The sequence below is a fragment of the Bos taurus genome, chromosome 16 (genome assembly GCF_002263795.3).
Source record: "Bos taurus isolate L1 Dominette 01449 registration number 42190680 breed Hereford chromosome 16, ARS-UCD2.0, whole genome shotgun sequence".
Classification (NCBI taxonomy): Eukaryota; Metazoa; Chordata; class Mammalia; order Artiodactyla; family Bovidae; genus Bos; species Bos taurus.
The window spans coordinates 52,489,346-52,508,747 of NC_037343.1; the positions used below are offsets into that span (position 1 = coordinate 52,489,346).

The following is a 19,402-nucleotide window of genomic DNA, read 5'->3' on the forward strand; positions in this document are numbered from 1 at the left end:
TGGGGTTGGAAAAGAGTCGGACATAACTTAGCGATTGAACACCACCACCACCACTAGATCAAAACAGTAAATACATTTTTGACTCTCAAAAGTTAGAATGGGTGTTGCCTCAGCCTCTGAAACCAAGCATCTCTGGTAACCTGGATAATAGAAACAAAAGCTAAAAACAGGTACCGTGTGCTCCATTCACACAGTACTGCTGCTTCCCATTCTACACGCACCATGCAGAAAAGCCTGGAGGCTGCACACACCACCCCCGTTATGCCCGAGGCAGGAGGCTGCAGGCGTAACAAGCGCCAGGTGGCCGGGGTCCAAATCCTGGCTCTGCCCCCTTCCTGACACCCTAGGTACCTTCCTTTACTCCTCAGTGCCCGCTATCCCCTTCAGTTCAGTTCAGTCGCTCAGCTGTGTCTGACTCTTTGCAACCCCACGGACTGCAGCACGCCAGGCCTCCCTGTCCATCACGAACTGCCAGAGCTGGCTCAAACTCATGTCCATCAAGTCGGTGATGCCATCCCACCATCTCATCCTCTGTCGTCCCCTTCTCCTCCTGCCTTCAATCTTCCCTACCCCCTTATTTGAGGCTAACTAGACCACTCACTTCACAGGTTTTATGCAGTAACACCCATCGAGAGAACTCAGGACAGTGCCTGGCGCATGGTAAGTGCTCCATGTGTCAGATGAGAAGGTGATGATGAGAGTGATTTTTTTTTTTTTTTTGAATGGGAAAACAGGTTCCAGGAAGTTAAATGACTCACCCAAGGTCATTCAGACAGCTACCGGCCAAGAGCTTTAATGCAGGTGCTCCTGACCCTGTGTTGTCCTCCCCAGGACATGAGAAGGTGCTCTAGCCTCTGTGGCTGCAGTCGCTGGCTCCAGCACCGACTGGCTGGGCAATGGTGTCAGCAGGTCATGTGCATAGATCTTTCTCTGCAAACTCAACTGAATTTCTTCTGACTGCCTTTCAATGTCCTGGGTCCTCACACATGCCAGGTGCATCTTGGCGGGGACAGTGGGCATCTGAGACCCATTTCACTGGGCCCTTCTCCTCCCACATCTTGGCAGAGGATTCCTGCCCCACGAGTGTCATCTTCCACCTCCAGAGTCCTCAGCCAAGACAGGGAACAGCCCACACCATGGCAGTTGGTTAACATTTCAGCTTTGCTGGACAAGCGGGAAACCGCAGGAAGAAACCACTTCCCACCCTAAATCGACCTTTGGTGGGAAAGACGGATTCTCAAGGTCCTCTCGAACGATGACTAATATCATGAGAAAATGCTGCATCCAACAGAGGTCGACCCGGGAGGCTGGGAGCCCTCCAGCTGCTGAAGGAGGCGCGTGGCTGAGCTCCGGGTGGAGAGGACCCGGGGCAGCTGACCAAACCAGAGCGGAGGCTCCATTCATCCAGCTGCACTGTGGGCCAGGCTCCTCGCTCTGTGGTCTGTGCCTGTGTATGTTCCCTCAGTCCTGGGTCACTATTCTCCCCTCCTATGGATGAGGAAACTGAGGCCCAGGAGCACTAGCAACTCTGCCAAACATCACTGAAAAACTTCCCTGAGTTGGCTGAAGTTGGAGTTGGAATCCAAGTGTCTATGTCATCAACCCAAACACACAAAACACGATGCTCACGCCTTGCCCCCAACCCGGCTTCTCTGCAGAGAAGCAAACAATAGGCACGGCTGAAATATTTTCACATTTACTACATGGCAGGGGCTGGGTCAGGTCCTTATAGCCTCAAAAACTCCTCCTGATGAGCTCAGCCCTGTGCTCTGTGATAACCTACAGGGGTGGGATGGGCTGGGGGTGGGGGGAGGTTCAAGAGGAAAGGGACATATGTAGACTTATGGCTGATCCACCTTTTTGTATGGCAGAAACCAACACAACATTGTAAAGTAATTATCCTTCAGTGAAAACAAACAAAAACAAAACAAAACTCCTTGCAACAATTCTGGGGAGAATGAATCCTGTTTCTCAGAGGCATCATTAGTGCCCCTGTGGCCCAGCTGAAAGTGAGGTGCTCCAATGAGGGAGGGGACAGTGGGCTGTGTATTAGGTTCCCATTGCTGCTGTAACAAATGAACACACACTTACTGGCTTCAACCAACACAAATCCATTCTCCTACGGTTCTGGAGGTCAGCGTCTGGAAGAGGTTTCCGGGACCAGAACCAAGGTGTTGGCAGGGCTGTGCTCCCTCTCCAGGCTCCCGGGGGAATCCACTTCCTTCCCTTTTCCGGTTTCTAGAGCCACCTGCATTCTTTGGCTTGGGGCCCCTTCCTCCATGCTCGGGGCCCCTTCCTCCATGCTCGTGGCCATCAGTGGAGCACCTGTAAATGTCTCCCTCTGATTTTGAACTTCTGTTTTGGGCATCACTCCACACCTCTCTGGCCCTCCTGCCTCTCTCTTACAAGAACCCTGGATGTTGTTCAGTCACTCAGTCATGTCCGACTCTTTGTGACTCCATGGATTGCCACATATCAGGCTTCACTGTCCTTCACTATCTCCTAGAGCTTGCTCAAACTCACGTCCATTGAGTCAGTGGTGCCATCCAACTATCTCATCCTCTGTTGTCCCCTTCTCCTCTGTCTTCAATCTTTCCCAGCATCAGGTTCTTTTCTAATGAGTTGGCTCTTCGCATCAGGTGGCCAAAGTACTGGAGCTTCCGCTTCAGCATCAGTCCTTCCAATGAATATTCAGGACTGATTTCCTTTAGGATTGACTGGTTTGATCTCCTTGCAGTCCAAGGGACTCTCAAAAGTTTTCTCCAACAGCACAGTTCAAAAGCATCAATTCTACAGCATTCAGCCTTCTTTATGGTCCAACTATCATATCTATACATGACTACTGGAAAAACCATATCTTTAACTACACGGGCCTTTGTTGGCAAAGTAGTGTCTCTGCTTTTTAATATGCTGTCTAGAATGGTCATAGCTTTTCTTCCAAGGAGCAAGCGTCTTTTAATTTCATGGCTACAGTCACTACCTGCAGTGATTTTGAAGCCCAAGAAAATAAAGTCTCTCACTGTTTTCATTGTTTCCCCATCTATTTGCCATGAAGTGATGGGACCAAATGCCATGATCTTCGTTTTTTGAATGTTGAGCTTTAAGTCAGCTTTTTCATTCTTTTGTTTTACCTTCATCAAGAGGCTCTTTAGTTACTCTTAGCTTTCTGTCAGAAGGGTGGTATCATCTGCATATCTGAGGTTACTGATATTTCTCCCGGCTATCTTGATTCCAGCTTGTGCTTCATCCAGCTCGGCATTTCCCATCCCAGACTACTGGATAATCCAGGACGCTCTCCCCATCTGTAAAGTTCCTTCTGCCATACAAGGAAACATAGTCACAGGTTCCAGAGATAAGAATGTGGACATTTCTGGCATCATTACTCAGCCTACCACACATGGGGATCATTGCACCCTCGCCAGTACTCCCAAGGGCCTAGACCCGCAGGCAGGAAGAAGTCAAGCTGGACAGAGCAGACTGAGGGTGTCCTGCGTCCAAAGGAAAGGCCCGAGGGGAGCAGGGAATGGGGGTGGGCGAGCCAGGGCAGGGCGCCCACAAGCCTTCTGTCCAGGCCTGGCTCCAGCTGGGACTACAACCACAGGCTCGTTCCTCGAAGAGCAAAATCACTTTTAAGTTCTAAAAATACCACTTCATTGCTAAACAAACACCGGGGCTCTTGTGAAATAAAGCAACAACATGAAAGGCCTGGCAAGGGGGCCCGGAGATCCTGATCTGCAAGCGGATCAGGGCAGCTCCCTCCGCTGGAGCAGCCAGAGTCATTTCCGAAGCCCTCTTGGATCTCAAGGCCAAGGTCAGGCTCTGGATGGGGGCCAGTGCCTGGGGCTGAAGGCACGGCGGGGAGGAAGGGAGTAAACACACACTTGCAGGGTGCTGTGGGGGAGGGGCCCTCACACGCTACCCTGTTCCACCCTCTGAATAGCCCTGCAAAGGAGGCATTTTCGTGTCTATCGTCCTAACCACAAAATGAAAGCTCAGAGGGGCAAAGCGACTCGCCTAAAGTCACACAGCAGTAAGACATGGGATTCCAAACAGCTCCATTGGACTCTAGGACCAATGTCCTTTCTACTTCAACACCCAAATTGCTGCCAGGTTCAACACACCAACTTGAGGACTACATGCTGACAGTTGCTCCAAGCAGGATTCAGGGTGGTTGAAAGTGCAGGTTCCTTGAGCCCAGTAGTGTGGGTCTGAATTCAGGCTCTCTGAAGCTGGGGAATCTTTGCCTCCCTGGGCCTCAGTTTCCTCATCTGTAAAGTGGAGTCAGTCAAAGCACCTGCCTCATGGTGCGCTGTGACATTTTACTGCATTAAATCAGGTACAGTGTTTGGGCAGGGACAGTGACACTCTCCAAGGACGTTTCTCACCTAATCCAACCCTCCAGAGTCTCCTCATCCTCTAGTTGTTTTCCCACTAGAAGTTAGCAACATCCTTATTATCTTGGGGCTGATACATGGCGAGAGATGGAGCAGAGAGGACCCAGGCCCCCATTCCATAGATAATCCCCAAGCCCACGCCAGCCAATCTTCAGAGCACCTTTTAGTCATGAAACCATACAACCTATCAGCAAACCAGTCAACTAACAGCTGAGGAGTGCCCACTTCTGGCTCTGCCCCACCCCCGCTGGCTGGGGAAGCCTCTGGGGCACTTCAGGTCCTAGGGGGAGCAAGGGGGTGGGGGGTGGGGGGAAGAGGGGGGAAGATCCAAGCCCATCTTGTTCCTGGGCACAGAGCCACATATCTGCTTCCTATCTGCCTCATTCCAAACTAAACATCAGGCTCACTTGTTGTTGCTCAGTCACCAAGTTGTGTCCGATTCTCCGAGACCCCATGGCCCGCAGCAGGCCAGGCTGTCTGTCCTCTTTCACTGTCTCCAGGCTCACTACTGGATAACAAATTACTACGTGCTTAGCCTATTCAGGTGCCATGTCTGGACAGGCCACACACTTTACTTACACACACACTGCAGGCTTACTACTTACATGACTGCAGCCCATGAGTTGGAAAGTACACCCACTTCACAGATGAGGAAGCTGGACTTGAGAGAGAGGTTAAGTAACCTGCCCAATGCCATGCAGAAATGAAGAGCCTGAGCTGGGATTTGATAAGGCCTGTCTGATGCCTTTGCTCTGAGGCCCACTGGACCCCAGGTGCCTGGGGGCCTGGTCAGCCCCTGAGGCTCCAGTCTCTGCTGCTAACCATCAGCTCAGGCCCTTGCCCCGCATCCTCAGGGGGCTGACCAAGTAAGCATCCATTCTCCCAGCACCAGCTTCACCAAGAACCCACCACCTTCTAACTGTGTGATGCTGGGGACAGAGCAGAAATCAGCTAGACACCACCTCTCTGCCCACCGCTGCCCTCCCCCCGCCCCCCCCCCAGCTAATAACTAAGCCCCCAAACAGAAAGTCATCAGAAACCATGGAATATGCCATGGGAAGGGAAGCATTTGAGGCTGACACTGAGAATAACTGGAGTTTGGGGGTCTGGGGCAGGGGGGACAGGACAGATGGCCTTGGGAGACGAAGCTTTGAGGATCTCTCTGAGCTGGTCACGTTTCACCTGAGAGCAAGACGGCTGAGGAGCCAGGCGCTCCAGGAGGCAAGAAAGAGCATTCCAGGCTGAGGGAGCAGCAAAGCAAAAAGGGCCCCCAGGAACAAAGGGTCTGAAGGCATGTGAGGAACAGTCGGGGCAAAGTGACCAGGAGGCCACGTGGAACAAATACACCTCCCTCCCAGCAGCTGATGTGAAGAACTGACTCACTGGAAAAGACCCTGATGCTGGGAAAGATCAAAGGCAAAAGGAGAAGGGGGCAGCAGAGGATGAGACGGTTAGATAGCATCACCGACTCAATGGACATGAATTTGAGCAAACTCCTGGAGATAGCGCAGGAAGGAGGAGCTTGGTGGGCTACAGTTGATGAGGTCGCAAAGAGTAGGACATGACTTAGCGACTGGACAACAACCGCCCAGTGCCTCACATACAAGGCCCTGGGGTGCTGGGAGGCAGGGCTTCCTTGGCCCAATCTTCCCAAGATGGTTTCTCCTCTGGGAATCAGCCCTTTCTTTGGGGACTGGGAGGGAAGGCTGACTTGGAGGAATCGCCCAGTCCGGCATCTCCGTGCATGATCTGCACGCCCCTCGGAGGGCACCGGCTACCCAGCATGTCGCTACAAGACTTCTCCCCACCCCAAGGCAGCAGAGTCGAGGCGGCTCTGTCTCCTTCTGAAGCCCTGAGGGGAGGATGGGAGCGGACCTCATAACTTTCTCAACATCTCACTCAAGCATTCTCTGCTCCCAGAGCACCCACCGTAGGCCAGCCCCTGAGCTGGATCCTGGCGAGAAGGTGATGACTCAGCCACACACCCAGGGTGTTAAAATACAGCCACCAGAGAAGGACCCAGGGAGGTGTGGGGAGAGGTGTGAGTCACTGCACTTGCCGGTCTGGGTAGAGGGAGGTGCACGGGGTCAGTAAGCGGAGAGAGAGGACCTGGCTTCAAAGGAAAGAGGGAAGAAAGCCAGCCCAGTGACCGCACGCCAAAGCTGCTGGACACTGGCGGGGAGGACGGGGGAGCAAAGACCCATTGCATTAGGCCAGTTCTGCTATCTGCAAGAGACCGCAAGCTGACATGCATCCTTGGGGCTGCTGCTCGGGGTACCAAGCCAGGGAGCCTGGCTGAAGATGCTGGGATGCGGAGGGCTGTAGACTAACTGCCCCTCATGACCAGCTGACCGTTGGCCACAGGGCCCAGACATGCTTGTTTTCCAAGAGAAGGTAGAAATCCACACTGGATAATTTCCAACTTTTAAATGGTGGCAACACATTCAAAAAATTTAAGAGTAGCATGTAGGCTCAAGAATGTAGCTGTAGGTCACTGACTTCACAGCCTGGAGTAAATGAAGGTAGATAACTTTATCTCATGACTGCGTCTGAGATGCCCGAAGTGGCTCAGGCTGGGCAGGAGAGGGTTTCTGGCAAGAGGGACCCACAATGCTGAAGGCAGGAGAAGAGGAGCAAGGAGCAGACTGGTAAATAAAGAAGAGCCCCAGGCCAGCCCCTTCTGCTGGGCCCCTGCTTTATTCTCTGCAGCTGGTGGGAGTATGCACGCTGGATCCAGCCTCCGTCTGACAGCAAAGGTTGGGAACAGAGGCACAGCTCGGGAGGCTGTCCCCTGGGCTCTGGTCTAAGGGAACTGGGACAAGGTGCAGTGCATGCCAGCCAGGCTCTGTGGGGAACCTGGTGGAAAAGTAACACGAGCTCCTGGGCCAAGTTTTCCTTGCTGCCAAACAGGACAGACTGGCCCAGCCCAGTGCTGGCATCTCCAAGGCTCCTGGGAGGATCAGACCTCAGCCCAGGAATGCTCCTGAAGGCATTGTATGGGGCTCAGGTCTCACTTTCAAGATATACGACCCATCTCTCCTGCCCAGACAGGGGCCCTCCACCTTCTGTGGTTAAGTGCCCCAGCCCAAGCCCCCACCTTCCCTGACAATTCGCGATCCTCCTGCTGCCCAAGGAGAACTCCCTGTGCTGCTAAGCACTGCTGGGGCAGCACTGGCTTTGGTGGCCCTTGGCCTGCTCCGTGCTGGGTCCGAAGCTTGGGAGGGTGGGCAAGAAAGTATGAGGGGGAGGGTCACTTCAGTCACGGGGGCTGCTCGTGCCTAGGGCAGTCGGCTGAAACGACAGTCCATTTTCACCTCTCCCGTGTCTGGCAGGTTCTATCATCGTCTCCACTTTGCAGATGAATAAACGGCATCTCGGAGGGGCTGAGGGACTGGCCCAAGGTGTGGGTACTATGCAACAGAGCCAGGGTTTGAAGCCAGGGGCCCTGACCCCAACCCCGACATGGTACTGCCTCCATCAATACCAAGACGAGACCCAGTGACAACAGACAAGTGACAGTCACAGCCTGAGAGGAGGGGAAAGAGAAATGAGCAAAACCAAAAAGATTGTACCACCTTATTGTCCAGGGACAAAAACAGATATTCCAGGGGCAACCTTGAGTCATCAGGAGAGGCTAACCTGTGCTCCTGTGAGTCTGGATGGGAAGGTGGGGCGCACGAGGCTTTGGGGATGCTTGCTGTCCCAGATGACAGTCACATGCGGGGACCCCAAGAGCCCAAGCGAGAGGAGGCAGTCTTGCGTGCAGAAATGCCTCAGGGTTCAGGAGGATTGCAGCCAGCCTTCCCTCAGTTCAGCAGCTTCTTGTGTGAGCTGAACATCAGACCCCACCCAGATCCAGGCTGGCCCTTGTGACCCACATGTCCGATGGCTGAGTGGGAGCTGCAGGTGGCGATCAGAACACAATCCACTGGCTGGAGTTTACGGATCCAATCAGCACACATCCGGGCTGAACGTAACCTGGGGTGATTAGATTTTCTCGCATCAGGAAAACCAGAGCCGAGGACAGCAATTCTGAGTGTAGCGTGTCATTACTCTAAGTGCAGCCACCCCGTTTTTAATTACAATTCCCTCCAGCAGGACTGGGCAGGGCCAAGATGCTGGGCAGAGCTCTTTCCTTAAGTGAGTCCCAGCTCTGCTTCGGCTGGCTGAAAGCGGAGCCAGCTGGGTGGGGAAGGAAACCAAGATGCCTTCCCCCACTCTTCAAGGAGTGCAGGGGAAGCCAGGAGGCGGAGGAAGAGGGGGAGATGGAGGGGATGCTGTGAGACCCCCATTCAAGGGATCTGCGGCCAAATGGAAGGAGGAAACAGGCCCTGCCTGCAGCTCCTGCTTCCTCTGAAGGGGGGGACCACCTGCCCTCATTCCCCCCGCTCCCCAGTCCAGGTCCTCCTACTCATAGCTGGCTTCCCTGCCTTCACTCTGCACCCCCAGGCTGGCTTCGGAAACCCCAACCTGACTCCATCACTCCCTGCCTAGAGCCTGCAATGGCCCCCTAGTGCCCTCAGGCTTGAGGGGAAACCACTCTGCATCTAAACTGCCAGCAAGTCATGTGTTTTCTCCACCCTGTGCCACCGGAGGCCCGGCCTTCCACAACCTCCCCCCACCCCCACCCTCGCCCACTATTCTCGATGCTGCAGCCACAGGGGCTGCTTCCAAAGGCCAATCAGATTGAGTTGCTTCCTTGCTTAAAACCAGAGCGTCCTGCCATGTGCATAATGAAGTCCAAACTCCTCACTAGGATCGCAAAGCCCCACATGAACTACCCTTCATTACATCTCCGCATCCCCCATACCCCATGCCCTCCAGCCACACAGAGGTGGTCTCAGTAAACTCTGTTTTCGGTTAAAGGTCTCTACTCCGGAGAGGCCAGCTCTGGCCACTGCCTGCAGAAAAGCCCTGTGTCCCCACCCACCTCCCCTCCCCGCCGTCCACCACATCTCATTTTATGCTGTATGGCACATACTACTATCTCTCTTTTTTTTCTTGCCTGCTCATTAATTTATGACTTGATTCCTCTCTAAACTGCTGGGCTGGGAGGAGGTGGCTGCAGAATGGGTTTGCTCTCCATGATACCCTCAGCCCCTTGCCCTGGGCCTGGCATGCAGCCGGGGTCAATCGATACTTCTGGAATGAAAGACTACCTGCGTTTCTGATAGCTGGCAGAGTGCCTGCTGGTGTGAGTTTGATGCAACTGAAAAGAGAAAAGGAGCAGCAGCCACTGCTTATGGAAGCCTTACCACTCAGCTGGGTGAGTGTGGGCTGGGCGCGGGGGACCAGCCAGGGCTGGCCAGAGTCCCCCACCCCCACCGCCCGCACACAGCAGCAGCAAGGAGGAACTTGCCTGCCCAGGGATTGAACCCAGGCCCCCTGCACTGGACCATCAAGGACGTCCCACTACAGCCTCTCTGTACCAAGATTCTGAGTTAAGTTCTTTTCCAGAAGTGACATCACAATAAGAAGACCACAGTTTATCCCCTTGAGGTCCTGCGATCCCCACTCAGGGCGGGATAGGGGCACCAGGCTGGAGCTCCCCCTCTGTCACGTGAAGAGGCTGCTTGCTCCTCTGGTGACACTCGCTCAGGCTGGTACCCAGCGGGCCTGTGGAACTGCTTGGAACGTGCCAAGCAAGGAAAGCTTCAGGTCAGCACTTTCCGGGATTTGCCACTTTAATCTTAAAATATTCATAAAGAGAAGTAAGATCACTGTACATGGGCTTCCCATCTGCAAACGAGGATTCACATTTTCTCCTGGTGCTTGGCCAGTGCAGCGCAGCACAGGGCAAGGAAAGAGCGTTATGCAGAATCAGGGCTGCCAAACTGGCGGAGCCCCTAAGACAGGCAGTGGGGGCCATGCTGTCCTGAGAGCATCAAGTTCCCAGCAGCCTGCTACCGCTGTGCTTCACTCTGCACTGATGTGATAATACCATCCATGGTCCATATTCAACACACGGTCCATACTCAAGGGTCCCCAAATACATGGTCCTTATTCAAGACCCGGAGATCAAGCGCTGCAATGAACTGCCAGGGTTCCTGACTCTCCTTTAATCTGGGAGGTGCCCTTTGCCTTCTGTGGGTCTTTCACAACACGGAAGCTCCCTGGCTTCCAACCCAGCTAATCCATAGATGATGCTGTATGCTCACACTGTACCTCATCAGGAGGCCCCTAAAGGCAGTTTGTCCATTACTGATGATTTTCAATTAAATCTACACTTATTAACTCGTGTTCATCTTTTCCCCTCTATTCCCCGCTTTGCTTAATCCATTCCTCTCATTCTTTTGCATGTTCAAACTGTCCCATCTTTGCCAGCAGGAGCCTCTTGAAGCCAGTGCCTGGGTCTTTCCGACCATCTGTCTTTGGACGCATCCCTGCTTTTTAGAGCGGCAAGAGGTTCTAGTCACACTCTGTTACTTTCCACTGCCTCACACCTGGAATCCTCTGTGTGTCCAAGGGGCCCTGGCTCCTTCTCATGGGGGACAGCGTTGAGAAACAGAGCTGCAGGCACTCGGCGTATACACTGCTACTGGGGGGTCAAACTGCTTCCTTGTCCGTCCCATGATTATAAACACATATGTCATCAAATATGCATACTGGGGACTTCACTCGTGGTCCAGTGGTTAAGAATCTGCCTGCCAATGCAGGGGACACAGGTTCAGTTCCTGGTCTGCGAAGATCCCACATGCCGTGGAGAACTAAGCCTGTCGCAGAGCCTGGGCACTGCAGCAGGAGAAGCCACTGCGGTGGGAAGCCTCAGCACCACAACTAGAAAGGAGCCCCCAGTCACGGCAACTAGAGAAAATGCGCATGCAGCAACAAAGGCCCAGAGCAAACAGAGGAAAAAAAAAGCACACTGATGTCCCAAATCCAATCCCACACGTTCCTCTTTTCCACATTCCCTTCTTCTACTGATAGAACCTGGTACCTGACAGACTGTATTTACTCATTAACTCTATTCCATAACAACAAAATAATTCAAGGATTATCACCCCAAAAGCACTGTCAACAAATGTACTAGGTAAACATCAAAATATGCTTCTTGTTTTTCCCTTACTTGAAGCCTCTGAATGTCTTCTGCAGTGTGGACAATAACTTGTTTCGTATCCGTGATGTTTTATCCTCAGGGTCAATCCCTCTGCTGAGTCAGAAGGTAGATGCAGATGAGACTTTGTGAGTTGTACCTGAATTTCCTTCTACGGGGGTGGGGGGTGGTCACACCATCCAGCGTTTCCACCAACTATGGGTGAGGTGTGCCAAGAGTGTGCTTGTGTGATTTTTGCCCATCTGAGAGGTGAGCAGTGATATCTCTGGATTGCTGTCATTTGCATTTTCTTAATCTAACTGCATCCTCTTTCAGCCCAGGGCCCACCTGGAATGTGCTAAGCTGGGCATCCCAGGCAAGGTAAAAGTCGGGGTGGGGGGAGGGGTACACAGTTTCACCATGCCCACCCAGCCCGGTGTGAACAGTGCAGTCAAATGGTGCCCCAGATAAAACTCTGGCACCTGGGGAGGGGAAGGAGTTCTCTGGGTGTCTAGAGAAACCTCAGACACATGCCCTGCTCATTTCTGGTGTAAAGAAAAGGCTCCCTGCTGCCTTGAACAGGCCCAAGGAACATTCTGGCCTTCTGCTCTGATGGTCATGGGCAAGCAAGCTGGCCAGGGGGCCAGGTGCTCCCTCAACAGAGCTCAGAGTAGGAGCTAAGGGTGTCAGCTGGAGGGTGCCCTGCGGGCTGTCATTACTCGCTGGGACTTCTTTCTGAGCCTGCATCTGTGCTTCCTGTGCTAGGCTCCTGGGCCAGGGAAGATGTCTTTAGGAACTGAGGTGGTGGGAAGATGCGGCACTGTGCCTCCAGCCTCCCTGCCAGGACATGGGGACCATCTCTGGACAGCCCCATGCCAGGTGCCCCTTCAAGGTTTTGGGGTGCTGAAAACAGCAGGGGACAAGCTGAGAGGCCTCATCCTTCCCAAGCCCAAGGAGTGTAGGATCTAGAGGCAGAATGAATGGGCTGGGGTGCTGATCCTGGCTGCGCCAACCATCTGAGTGCCCCATGCAAGTTCCTTTCACCTAGAACCTCAGTGACCTCCTCTGTGAAGTTGGGGTGGTAACAGAACCCCTTCTCATGGGCTGGCTGTGAGGATAAAATGGGACATGTATCAGAGAGCCTGGCATACAGCAGGCACTCAATAAATGCTAACTCCCTCCAGGGGACAGCCCCTTCCGGACTTCTGCTGGCTGCCCAGGATAAGTCCCTTCTAACAGGCGCTTCACTTCTCATTTCCTCCAAGTGAGAAAGGTACCCTGGATGGGTCACCATACCCGGGGCATCATGGTTTGAGCAAGCTTGGGGTATGGTATAAAACTCACTTAAAAAGGCATTGCTGTACCTTTCCATCCTAAAATTCTTAAGATGAAACTGCTGTTTATGCCAAACACAGCCAGCCAAGACGGCCATGACTCCCACCCAGGACCACCACAGACAGTTGCACAGCTGGTGCTCTGCCTCAAAGTGCCTGGTAGCTGAGCTGAGTGGGAGATAAAATCCAGCTGGTGTTCCGCTTGTCAAATTGTGCAGCTTAGCGCAGGGTCACAGCTACCTGGAGCACAGGCGCCTCTCTGCCCCCCTGCCAAACCCTGCAACAGGACTGCAACCCCTTAGGAATGTGGCCACACCAGGTGCTGCCTGCCAGCGACAGGCGACAGGTCAGCAGGGCTGTGCTCAAGGTGGGGCATGGGGACACACCTTTTCCTCATCTGTCTACATGCCTTTTTCTCTCATCCAAGTACTAATCAGGCCTGACCCTGCTTAGCTCCCGAGATCAGATGAGATCGGGTGTGTTCAGGGTGGTATGGCTGTAGACTACATGCTTTTTTCTAATTTGCACTAAGGCTATTAAATTAGGCTAGCAGGAGTCACATTAATTTAAAAAATACTCATTTACAATCCACAGACTGGTGACTGGCCTATCCTTCTTGAGGTAAGATCTTTATGTACAAACTGCTCTACTGGGTTCAAGATTCCATTAAAAAGTTTAGAAATCTGTTTTAGGACCAGAGACAGTAAAAAGTGAAGAAGCTCAGTGAGCATTCAGGGTTGGGAGTTAAGATACAGGTCTAGGCCGCAGCTTCTAGCTTCTAGCTGGGGCACATCATTTACCCACACAGAGCATGGCCGACGGCTCCGGTCACTTCCCCTCACTCCCTGCTCCACAGGGGAGGCTGCTCTGACCCCTCTGGGAACCTGAGCCCCCAGGAACACCTTGCTCCACTGCGAGACACCAGGTCCATGTGGGTGGGTAGCAATGGTTGTCTGGAAGCCCCACCTTTTCAAGGCCTCACATGCTCCTGCTGCTGTTTACGAGGAAGGACACACAGGCTGGAGACAGGAGTCTCCTGCCGTCACTCCACCTCCCTCTCTGGCCTCCCTCATCCTTCCTTCTGGAGCCGCCACCCAAAAGCTTTGTTCCTCTGGTGTCAACTGGGGATGCGCTCTGTGACTTCATAGCATCCGTGCTCAACAGGGCATCGGAATGGTTTCTTAGGTGTCATACTGTGCCACTCTGTCGTGGTAAACATCACGCCTTTTTCTGGTCCATAAAGAATGGAAGGGCCCATTGTGCCCTTGTAAATCACAATGCTGGCTGCGCATGTGGCCTCAGAGCACACAGATGAACCCGGGGTGAGGGAAAGATGTTCTCTGGGCCATGGGGTCAGGGTGCAGGTGGAGGGATGTTGTTCCTCTTCTCCAGCAGGGCAGGGGACCCCCTTAGCCACCTCCTGGTCACCTGTGTGTACAACGAACATCCTCCGTACACAGCTTTGCTTATGCTTTCCTCTGACCTGAAGTACCTATGTGACACCTGTCCACCTCCTCACATCCTGTCTGTGGTCAAGGGCTATAGATCCCATCTGTCTGAGACAGTCCCAGTTTGCTCTGATTGTTGGAGGACAACTTTTAAAAAAAAACTTTTAATTTTATATTGGAGTATAGTTGATAAACAATATGTGTGTTTCAGGTATAGAGCAAAGTGATTCAATTCTACATATACATGTATCAGATTATTTTCCCATTGAGGCTGTTACGTAAGGCTGAGCTGAGTTCCCTGTGCTATCCAGTAGGTCCTTGTTGGTTATTCATTTTACATATAACAGTGTGTACACGTCCATTCCAAATTCCCTATCTATCCCTTACTATCAGGACAACTTTTAATAGACCCTCTTTCTCTTATAAAACTTTCCTTGTTTGGAAAATAAAGTATACAATCACTCTGAACTCAGTAAAAGAAAAATAACAAAGGAAGAATAGCAGATATTTAATTATTAAATATTTACTGTCCCAACCTCTTTTTATGAATCACCTCATTTAATCCCTACAACCACTGAGTAGATGCTGTTATGATACCAATGTGGATATTCTACCTATGGGGAAGGAGACTTGAGCAACTTGTCCAAGTTCAAGTGGAGGGGGCAAGCCTGGTCCTGATTCTACTTCCCACATGCCCCTGGGCATGTCATGCGACCCCTCTGAGCTTATGTTCCTCACATGGAGAAAAGGAGAATAGCAGGGATCCTTGTAGGATGGTGGGATGCTGAGCTGGCCCCCGAGCAGTCCTGGGAAGCATGTGAGCCTACTGCCTCTGCGGAGGCTCTTCAGAGTCACATTTCTCTGGGAACTCCAGCCAGGAAACCGCCCAGGCAGCCAGTCCCTCTCCCTCTGGGCACCACCCCAGCCCACTCTACCCTTGAAGGAAGTGGTTCTCCCCCAATCTGCAGTCACTTGACAACAAAAAAGGGGTGCACCTACCTACCTAGGCCATCGCCCAGACTAGGGAGGAAGCAGGGAATACAACGCACTCCACAGTCATCCTGGCAGATAACCAAGGTCAGGGCTTGGATGGTCCCAACAGGTCATGAAACCAGAAAAGTCAGGCTGAGGAACACCGCCCATGACCAGGCCCTCCAGACCAGAGACACCCCGTGCGCACGTTCACATGGGATGTGAGCCCTCCCCCTGCCCTTGGTCCATTTCCTGGGCACCTGCTGGGTGCCAGCCCCGTGGGCTCAGCACACATCCGGTCTCTGCTCTGTCCTGCTTCCCCAGCCTTGCTCACTCCTGGGCAGCAGGAGTGGGACAATCACAGAGACATAAACACGTTTCAGACCCTGACTTCAAGGCGCTCCCAGCCTTAAAGCGCTGAGTCAATAGCCACCTCCCTGAGAAGGAACCGTCCTGAGGGCTCCGTGGTGCTTTCCATCTTGTGCCTTCATCTCAGGCCACATGCTGCATCCGGTGCTGAGCACTGGGTGGGAGACGGCAGCGCCAGGATGAGCATCTAACCGGGCCCGTCTCCAGGGCAGTAAGGAGCCAAGACCGACTGAGACAAGCTTGCTCCAGCCTCTTCCCGGAGGGCTTGGCGGCTGTTAGGAACATCGACTGGTCACGGGCAGCATCCCTCAGCTTGGCTATTCTGATTACGTGACCTGTTGGTACAATCTGAGCTCCGACCTTCGTCTCCTGCCAGGATGGCCACGGAGGGCACTGTGTCCCCTGCTCCCTCCCCAGCCAAGTGATGGCGTGAGGGGAGACCCAGCAAGGGTGCACCCCTTTCTTGTCGTCAAGTGACAGCAGAATGGAAAGAATCACTTCGTTCACTTCATCCCCCGCCTTCTGCCTGAGCCCAGGGTTTGTTGTTTTTCTTTTTAAAGATTTCTTTTTAAGTCTTTATTGAATTTATTACAACATTACTTCTGTTTTATGTTTTGTTCTTTTTGGCTGTGAGGCATGTGGGATCTTAGCTCCCCAAACAGAGATCAAATCCCCACCCCCTGCACTGGAAGGCGAAGTTGTAACCACTGGGCTGTCCAGTAAATGCCAGTCCAGGGGTTCTTGCTGAAGTCTTTTCTTTCCTTGGGTACCACTCTTCTGGCGAGGCCTGAATCAGAAAGATGCTTCTAGATCTTCATGGCCCAGAGCTCCTGGGTGAGCAAGTTTCTCTGGAGGTCAGGGGCTGCAAAGGTCAGAGGCTGAGGGCTACTGGTTGGCCCTGGAGTGTAGATCTTGGTCCTGGGCTGGGGTGAGAGTGGCAGGCTGGTGGCAGGCAGAGGCCCAGCTGGTGTGACGCGGGGACATGCCATACTGTCACCACCTCTATCACCACTTCTGCAGTCAGCAGGCAGCGTCAAGCTGCTGTCCTGGCTTTCTCAGAGGTTGGCTCGATACCGCCCCCCCAACACACACACAGGTATTTCCCCTGCATTCTGAGTCTGCTGCTTGAGGTACAACAGGGACTCATAAGAACACTTAGCCCAACCCTCCCACTTTCCAGATGAGGCCCACAGAGGCTGGGGGCAACCGTGCTGGAGAGCCCTGGACCCCGGACTGCCAGCACCGACAAGCACCACTGCCTCTAATTCACAGGCCCAGCCTGTCACCAAGAAGCACATCACAAATGACTCATTAAAAATCACAAAGACACGTCGTAGAGAATGGACGTGCGGACATAGCGGGGGAAGAAGAGGGTGGGAGGAACTGAGAGAGCAGCACTGGCATGTATATACGACCATGAAATAGCCAGCAAGTGGGAGGCTGCTCTAAAGCACAGGGAGCTCAGCCTGTGATGACCTGGAGGGGTGGGGTGGGGTGGGAGGGAGGGAGGCTCCAGAGGGAGGGGATGTATGTATACACCCAGCTGATTCACACTGTTGTACAGAAGGAACTAACACAACATTGTAAAGCAATTATCCTCCAATTAAAAATAGAAAAAAAAAAAAAAGAATAAAGAGTCAGCATGCAGAAAGGGCTAAACAAACAAACAAAACCCTGTTAATCATTTAAACAAGCAGCTGTGGGCTCCCCCATGGGGCTGTGTAGGGCACTGGCTAAACCCCTGAGGTCCTAGAGTCAGGCACATCGTCCCTGCATTAAATTCCACCTTGCAGCAGCTTACTTCTCTGGCTCTCCATCTTCTCATCTGAAAAATGGGGAGACCTCTCTGAGATCATTCATGGGTTTTACAGCCTATGTGTTCCTGGCCCAGAGCACTATTGAATAAATACACAAAAATTGCATTCATTAGCTACACATTAAATGTTAAGTGTTAATCTTTAAAATACTCTGAAGCCATTGGATTTTAATCTCCATCTTTTCCCTAGCTTGGTACCTGCTCCCTGAGCTGAATCAGAACACTCCTTTCTAAATTGCTGAGTGTTTTGTTTAGGGTTTCCCCAAAATGCCTCTCCTCCTTCTGTGCCCCACGTCAGGCTCTGGGCACGAAGCCTGCCAGGTTGTCAGCAGCTTCTGTCACAGCCACTGGCCAGCCCATGTGGTTGGACCTATTTAAAGAGCTGGGCTGGGAGCCCAGGCCAGAGCACATGCAGCCTTCAACCTCACTGATCTCTGCCTGTTCATGGAGCCCAAGAGCCTCAGGTGCTGAGGTCCTGACAGGACAGAGCTCTGCCCACCTGGGGCTGAGTCCCCTCTGTGGCCAGCATGAAGGCTAAGCTGCAGGCTGCCTGAGTGGGGCCTGCAGGGCGATGAATGCCCTTCAATGCAAAATGCCCCCAACCCAGGATTCCTAAGCCACCAGACCCTCTTTTTAGAACACCTCTACAGATAATAAATAACATAGTAACTGCACATGTGTAACACGGACTGTTTGATATAACCTGACATACATAAACATCCGTCGACCCAAAGATTGCTCCTCCCCCTGGAAAGCCGCACTCCTGCCCCTCCTCCCATCTCCCATCAGGTTTCATTTTCTAGAGTTTCATATGAATGGAACCATACAGGATACACTTTTTTTCTTTCTGGACTCTGGCACTCAGCATAATGAGTTTGAGATGTACCACGTGACTGCACATCTCAATAGTTTGTTGCTTTATTGCGGAGTGGAATTCCACCGTAGGTTATGTTGGTTTGTTTATTCATTCCTCTGTTGATGGACGTTTGGGCCGCTTCCAGCGTTTGGCTATTACAAAGAAAGCTGCTAGGACCGTTTGTGCACAAGTCTTTGTGTGGATATGTATTTCCTAGGGGAATAAAGACCTCGGAGTGGAAGGACTGGGTTTCCTATCTCATCCCACTGCAAAAAATGTCCGTGTCCCCCACAGTACTGAGAAGCCTCTAACACTTATGATTTTGTTTTTCTATGTTCCTTGTTTGCTGTTGGCCTTATCCTTCCCCTGTGTGGCAGATGGTATTTTTGCAAAGATGGACACAATAATACTTCCCATACGTGCTTTTTATAGTGCGGAGTCTGGCTGGCCTTGTGGCTGGCCTGTCATCAACAGAATGTGGCGGAAATGACACCAAGTGATGCCTGAGACCGACAAGCCTTATAGCCTGCTCCTTGATTTCCTGGAACCCTTTCTGTGGGATCCCTGAGCCTGCGTAGGAGGTTTGACTGCCTTGAGGAGGGGCCACAAATGGGTGTTTGGGTTGTCAGTCTCACCAAGGCCCCAGACATATGAATGAAGCTGGCTTAGACTTTCCAGGGGAAAAGCCCACCATAGCAGGACCCCACCCACCCAACCCCATCCACCATGTGGAACTGGAAAATCCCCCAGCCAAAGAACTGCCCAGCTGCCAAGTTCCTGACACATAAAATCATAGGATGTAAGAAAAATGTGGGTTGTTTTGAACCAGTAGGATTTGGGGGCTGTTTATTACACAGCAGATCCACGAAAAATGGACCTTCTGTTTTGCTCACAGATATACCCCAAAGGCCCAGAACAAAGCCTGGCAAATAGCAGAACCTCACTGTTTGCTGAATGAATAAATGAGTGGGGTTCTTAGGTAAGATTTTATCAACACTGGAGAGATTTCTACTGATCAGAATTGAAAGCAGGACAGGATCTGTGTCAGGCAGGAGACTTCAAGCTCAAACACTGAGACCTGCATGCTGTAAAACCCTCCAGGAACCTCAGTTTACCCAACTGTAAAGTCAGGCTAACTCCACCCACATTGTGGGCTGGATCTGAGGAGCAAGTGAAGGTG

The 19,402-nt window shown here is 52.4% G+C and overlaps 1 protein-coding gene and 1 long non-coding RNA gene across 5 annotated transcripts in view; both read right to left on the reverse strand.

Moving 5' to 3' along the window:
* Positions 1-19,402, reverse strand: part of KAZN (kazrin, periplakin interacting protein) — a 1,332,513-nt gene that overhangs the window by 103,459 nt on the left and 1,209,652 nt on the right. The window lies entirely within an intron of this gene.
* LOC132342480 (uncharacterized) lies at positions 7,957-11,687 on the reverse strand. 2 transcript variants are annotated; one of them, XR_009490875.1, is made up of 2 exons: positions 9,650-11,687; positions 7,957-8,372 (listed from the first exon to the last, which is right to left on the reverse strand). It is a non-coding gene; the product is annotated as an uncharacterized lncRNA (long non-coding RNA). The 2 variants fall into 2 exon arrangements; XR_009490876.1 differs by having other exon boundaries at positions 9,554-11,687.